A 5781-nucleotide genomic window follows, 5' to 3' on the forward strand; every position below is an offset into this window, starting at 1 on the left:
TTCACCCCCTTTTTATTTCTGTTTTCTCTCTCTCCTTTTCTACTCTCGCTTTCTCTTCGTTCTTTCTTTCTCTATTCGTCTTATTATCTCTCTCTTTTTTGTCTTTCTCTCTCTCTCTTTTACTTTTTTCTCTCTTCCAACTTTCTCTTCTTTTTTCCATTCTCTCTTGCTTTTTCTTCTTTCTCTCTCCCACTTATTCTTATTTCACTTGGTTTTTTTCTTTGTCTCTGTCTTCTTTCTCTCTTCCTCTTTCGTTTTTCTCTCTTTATTTATTTTCTTTCTCTCTGTTTTTCTTCTGTCTCTCTCTTTCTTTCATTGTTTTCTATTTTTCTCCTTTCTCTTTCCATCATTTTCTTCTGTCTCTTTTCTTCTTTCTTTCTCTCTCTTTCGTCCTTCTCAGTCTCCTTTACATCTTTCTCTCACTCTTGTTCTTCTGTCTCACTTTCTATTTTTCTTCTTTGTCTCTCTATCTTTATTTTCTTTCTCTCTCTTTTCCTTCTTTCTCTCACTTTTTTCTTTCTCTCAATTTTTTTTCTTTTTCTCGATTTTTCTTCTTTCTCTCTCACCTTTTCTTCATTTTCTTCCTTTTCTTCTCTCTTTCTCTTCTTTGTCTCTCCATCTTTATTTTCCTTCTCTCTCTGTCTCTTTCTTCTTTCTCTCTCTCCTTTTCTCCTCTATCTCTTTCTTCTTTCTGTCTCGATTTTTTTCTGATTTTTTTTCTCGGTTTTTCTTCTTCCTCTCTCTCACTTTTTCTTCCTTTTCACTCTTCTGTTCTTTGTCACTCTTTTTCTTCGTTCTCTCTTCCGCCTTTCCTTGTGTATATCTCTCTTTTTCTTCTTTCTCTATCTCTTTTTCTTCCTTTTCTCCCTCTCTTTTACCCCTCTCCCTCTTTCTTCTTCCCTCGCTTTGTACTCTTTCTCTCTGTTTGTCTTCTTTCCATTTCTTTCTCTTTTTCTTCTTTCTCTGTCTTTTTCTTCCAACTCTTTCTCTATTTTTGCTTTTTTCCCTCTGTCACTTTTTACTCATTCTATCCCTTATTCTTCTTTTTTTCTGTCTCTTTCTTCTTTGTCTCTGTATTTTTCTTCTCTCTCTCTCTCTTTCTCCTCCCCCTCACTTTGTTCATTCTCTCTTTTTCTTCTTTCAGTCTCCCAGTTATACTTCTTTCTCTCTCTCTATTTTCCTTCTTTCTCTCTGTTTCATCATTGGCTCTTTTTCGTCTTTCTCCCTCTTTTCTTTCTTTCTCTGTCTCTTTTTCATCCTTCTCACTCTCTTTTACTTCTTTCTTGCTCTCTCTCTTATTCTTTTGTCTCACTGTCTCTTTTTCTCCTTTGCCTCTCTATCTTTATTTTCTTTTTCTCCCTCTTTCTTCTTTCTCTCTCCATTTTTCTTCTTTCTCTCTTTCTCCATTCTCTCTCTTTCTCTCTTCCTCAATTTTTTTCTCGGTTTTTCTTCTTTCACTCTCACATTTTTTTTCCTTTTCTCTTTCCGTTTTTCTCTCTTTTTTCTTCATTCTCGCTTCCTCTTTTTCTTGTGTAATTCTCTCTCACTTTTTCTTCTTGGTCTAGCTCTCTTATTGAACTTTCTCATTCTCTGTCTCTTTATTCATTCTCTCCCTTTTTTATCTTTTGCTCTCTCATTTTCTGATTTCTCTCACTATCTTTTTCTTCTTTCTCTCTGTTTTTCTTCTGTCTCTCTCTCTGACTCTTTTTAATCTTTCTCTTCCTTTTTCTTCTTTTTCTGTCTTTTTTGACTTTCATTCTTTCTCTTTTTCTTCTGTCAATGTCTCTCTTTTTTTTCCTTCTCTCTCTCTCTTTCTGCTTCCTGTATCTCTCTTTTCCTTCTTTCTCTCTTTTTCTATTTCCTCTCTTTTTCATCTTCTCTCTCTTTGTCTTCTTTCTCTCTCCCTTTGTCTTCTTTCTATTTCTCTTTCTCTTTTTCTACTTTCTGTCTCTCTGTCTTTTTCTTTTTTCTCTCTCTTTTTCTTCTAACTTTCTCTCTATTTTTTCCCTCTCTGTCTCTTTTATTACTTCTCTTGCTCATTCTTCATTCCCTCTCTCTTTCTCCTTTCTCCCTTTATTTTTCTTCTTTCTCTATCTTTTTCTACATTCTCTCTTTGTTCGTTTACTCATCTGTCACTCCCCCTCAATGTTTGTTCTCTTTCTCTCTCTTTTTCTTCTATCTCTCTCTTTGTCTTTCTTTTCTCTCTTTACTACTTTATCTCTCCCTCATTTTATTATCTCTCTCTTTCTTTTTACTATCACTCTTTCTTCTTTCTCTCATTTGCTTCTTTCTCTCTATTTTCTTCTCTCTTCTTTTCTCTTTTACTTCGTACTCTGTCACATTTTCTTCTTTCTATCTCTTTTTTTCTTCTTTCACTTTCTTTTTCTTATTTTCTATTTTTCTTCACTGTCTTTGTGCTTTCTGTCTCTCCATTTCTTCTTTCTGTCTCGATTTTCTCCCCTCTCTCTCTGTCCTCTCTCTCTCTCTTTTTGTTTTTTTCTTTCTCTTTTTCTGCTGTCTATCTCTTTTTCTTCTTTCTGTCTTTTGCATCCTCTCTTTCTCCTTTCTCTCTCTATCTCTCCTTTTTTTCTGTCTCCCTTATTTTTCCCTTTCTTTCTTCGTTCTGTCTTTTTCTTCTTTCTCTCTTTCTTCTTTTCCTCTCTCTTGTCCTTCTTTCTCTCTCACTTTTTCTTCCTTTTCTCCCTAAATCATTTTTATCTCTCTCTCTTTTTCTATCTCTGTTTTCCTTCTTTCTCTCTCTTTTCCTTCGCGCTCTCTCTTTTTTCTAACCTTTTCTTCTTTCCCTCAATTTTTCTTCTTTCTCTTCTTTTTCTTCTTCACTCTCTCTATTCCATTCTTTTTCAAAATCTTTTTTCTTTTTCACAGTTTTTCCTCTTTCTCTCTTACTTTTTCTTCCCTTTCTCACTTTTTCTTATTGATCGCTCTCTCTTTTTCTTCTCTCCCTCTCACTTTTACTTCTTTCTCTCTCTCATTTTCTTCTCTCTCTCTCTCTTTTCACTGACACACTTTCACTTCCTTCTCGTCTTCTTCTTTCTCTCACTTTTTCTTCTTTCTCTCTCTCTCTTTTCATCGCTCCTCTTCTTCTTTCTATCATTTTTTCTTGTTTCCTGCTCTGCTTTTCTTCTTCCTCCTTCTCTTCTTCTCCTTCTCTTTTCCTTCTGTCTCTCTCTCTTTTTCTTCCAAATGTCTCTTTTTTCCCACTTTTTTCTATCTGCGTCAGCTAATTATTCTTTCTGTCTATTTTTCGTCTCTCCCTCACTCTCTGTTTCTTAATTCTCTCTCTTTTACTTCGTTCTCTATCTCTCTTTTTCTTATTTCTTTCTCTCTTTTTTCTTTTTCTCTCTGTTTGTCTTCTTTCTGTCTTACTCTTTTACTTCTATCAAATTCTCTCTTTCTTTCTCATCTTTCTCTCTCCTTCTTTCTTCTTTCTCTGTCTCTCTTTGTCTTCGTTCTCTCTCTTTCTTTTACGTCTATCTCTCTCTTTTACTTTGTTCTGTCATCCTCTTTTTCGTCTGTCACTGCCCCTCTACGTTTCCTCTATTAGAACATAAGAACATAAGAACTAGGAGCAGGAGTAGGCCATCTGGCCCCTCGAGCCTGCCCCGCCATTTAATAAGATCATGGCTGATCTTTGAGACTCAGCTCCACTTACCCGCCCATTCACCATAACCCTTAATTCCTTTACTGTTCAAAAATTTATCTAGCCTTGCCTTAAAAACATTCAGTGAGGTAGCTTCAACCACTTCACTGGGCAGGGAATTCCACAGATTCACAACCCTTTGGGTGAAGAAGTTTCTCCTGACCTCAGTCCGACATCTGCTTCCCTTTATTTTGAGGCAATGCCCTCTAGTCTTAGTTTCACCTGCTAGCGGAAACAAACTCCCTGCCTCCACTTTATCTATTCCCTTCATAATCTTATATGTTTCTATAAGATCTCCCCTCATTCTTCTGAATTCCAATGAGTATAATCCCAGTCTACTCAGTCTCTCCTCATAATCCAACCGTCTCAACTCTGGAATCAACCGAGTGAATGTCCTCTGTACCCCCTCCAGTGCTAGTATATCTCTTCTCAAGTAAGGAGACCAAAACTGCACACAGTACTCCAGGTGTAGCCTCACCAGGACCCTATACAGCTGCAGCATAGCCTCCCTGTTTTTAAACTCCATCCCTCGAGCAATGGCAGACAAAATTCCATTTGCCTTTTTAATCACCTGCTGCACCTGCAATCCCACCTTCAGCGATTCATGTACAAAGACACCTAAGTCCCTTTGCACAGCAGCGTGTTGCAATTTTTTAACATTTAAAACATTGCCCACTTTGCTGTTATTCCTACCAAAATGGATGACCTCACACTTATCAACATTGTACTCCATCTGCCAGACCTTTGCCCACTCAATTAGGCTATCTATATCCCTCTGCAGACTTCCAGTGTCTTCTGCACACTTTGCTCTACCAATCACCTTAGTGTCATCTGCAAATTTTGACACACTACACTTAGTCCCCAACTCCAAATCATCTATGTAAATTGTAAACAATTGAGGTCCACACACTGATCCCTGAGGCACACCACTAGCCACTGACCGCCAACCAGAAAAACACCCATTTACCCCTGCTCTTTGCTTTCTACTGGTCAACCAATCCTCAATCCATGCCAATACATGACCTGTAATACCGTACAACTTTATCTTATGTAGCAGTCTTTGGTGTGGCACCTTGTCAAATGCCTTCTGGAAATCCAGATACACTACATCCACAGGTTCCCCATTGTCCACCATGCAAGTAATGACCTCAAAGAATTCCACCAAATTAGTTAAACATGACCTACCCTTCATGAACCCATGCTGGGTGTTCCCAATGGGACAATTTACATCCAGGTATCTTGCTATTTCTTCCTTAATGATAGATTCAAGCATTTTCCCCACTACCGAAGTTAAGCTAATTGGCCTATAGTTACCTGCTTTTTGTCTACTTCCTTTTTTAAACAGTGGTGTCACATTGGTTGTTTTCCAATCTGCGGGAACCACCCCAGAGTCCAGTGAATTTTGGTAAATAATTACTAGTGCATTTGTTATTTCCCCCATCACCTCTTTTATTACCCTGGGATGTATTTCATCAGGGCCAGGAGACTTGTCTACCTTTAGCCCCATTAGCTTGCGCAGCACTGCCTCCTAACAGATAATGATAGTTTCTAGGTCCTCACCTGCTATAACCTTCTTGCTACTAGTTTTCAGCATGTTATTTGTTTCTTCCACTGTGAAGACCGATACAAAATAACTGTTTAATGTCTCAGCTATTTCCTCATTCCCAGTCATTAAATTGGCCTTCCCATCCTCTAAAGGACCAATGTTTACCTTTGCCACTCTTTTACGATTTACATATTTATGGAAACTTTTGCTGCCTGTTTTTATATTCTGAACTAGTTAACTCTCATAATCTATCTTACTTTTCTTTATAACTTTTTTTGTGGCTTTCTGTTGGCCTTTGAAGATTTCCCAGTCTACTAGTTTCCCACTACTCTTTGTTTTTTTGTATGTGATTTTTTTTTCAATCTGATTCTTTTCTTTATTTCCTTAGACATCCGTGGCTGGCTCTCTCTTTTCCTACAGTTCTTCCTTATCACTGAAAAATACTTCTGCTGAGCACTGTTAAAAATTGTTTTGAAAGTCCTCCACTGTTCCTCAAATGACCCACCATAAAGTTTTTGCTCCCATTCTACCTTAGCTAACTCCTTCCTCATTCCTCCATAGTCTCCTTTGTTTA

The 5781-nt window shown here is 37.4% G+C and overlaps 1 pseudogene; it reads right to left on the reverse strand.

The window, feature by feature from the left end:
- Positions 1 to 2433, reverse strand: part of LOC125482972 — a 2695-nt pseudogene extending 262 nt beyond the window's left edge.
- Between the last annotated feature and the right edge of the window lie 3348 nt (positions 2434 to 5781).

The sequence above is a fragment of the Rhincodon typus genome, chromosome 4 (genome assembly GCF_021869965.1).
Source record: "Rhincodon typus isolate 14 chromosome 4, sRhiTyp1.1, whole genome shotgun sequence".
NCBI classification, from domain to species: Eukaryota; Metazoa; Chordata; class Chondrichthyes; order Orectolobiformes; family Rhincodontidae; genus Rhincodon; species Rhincodon typus.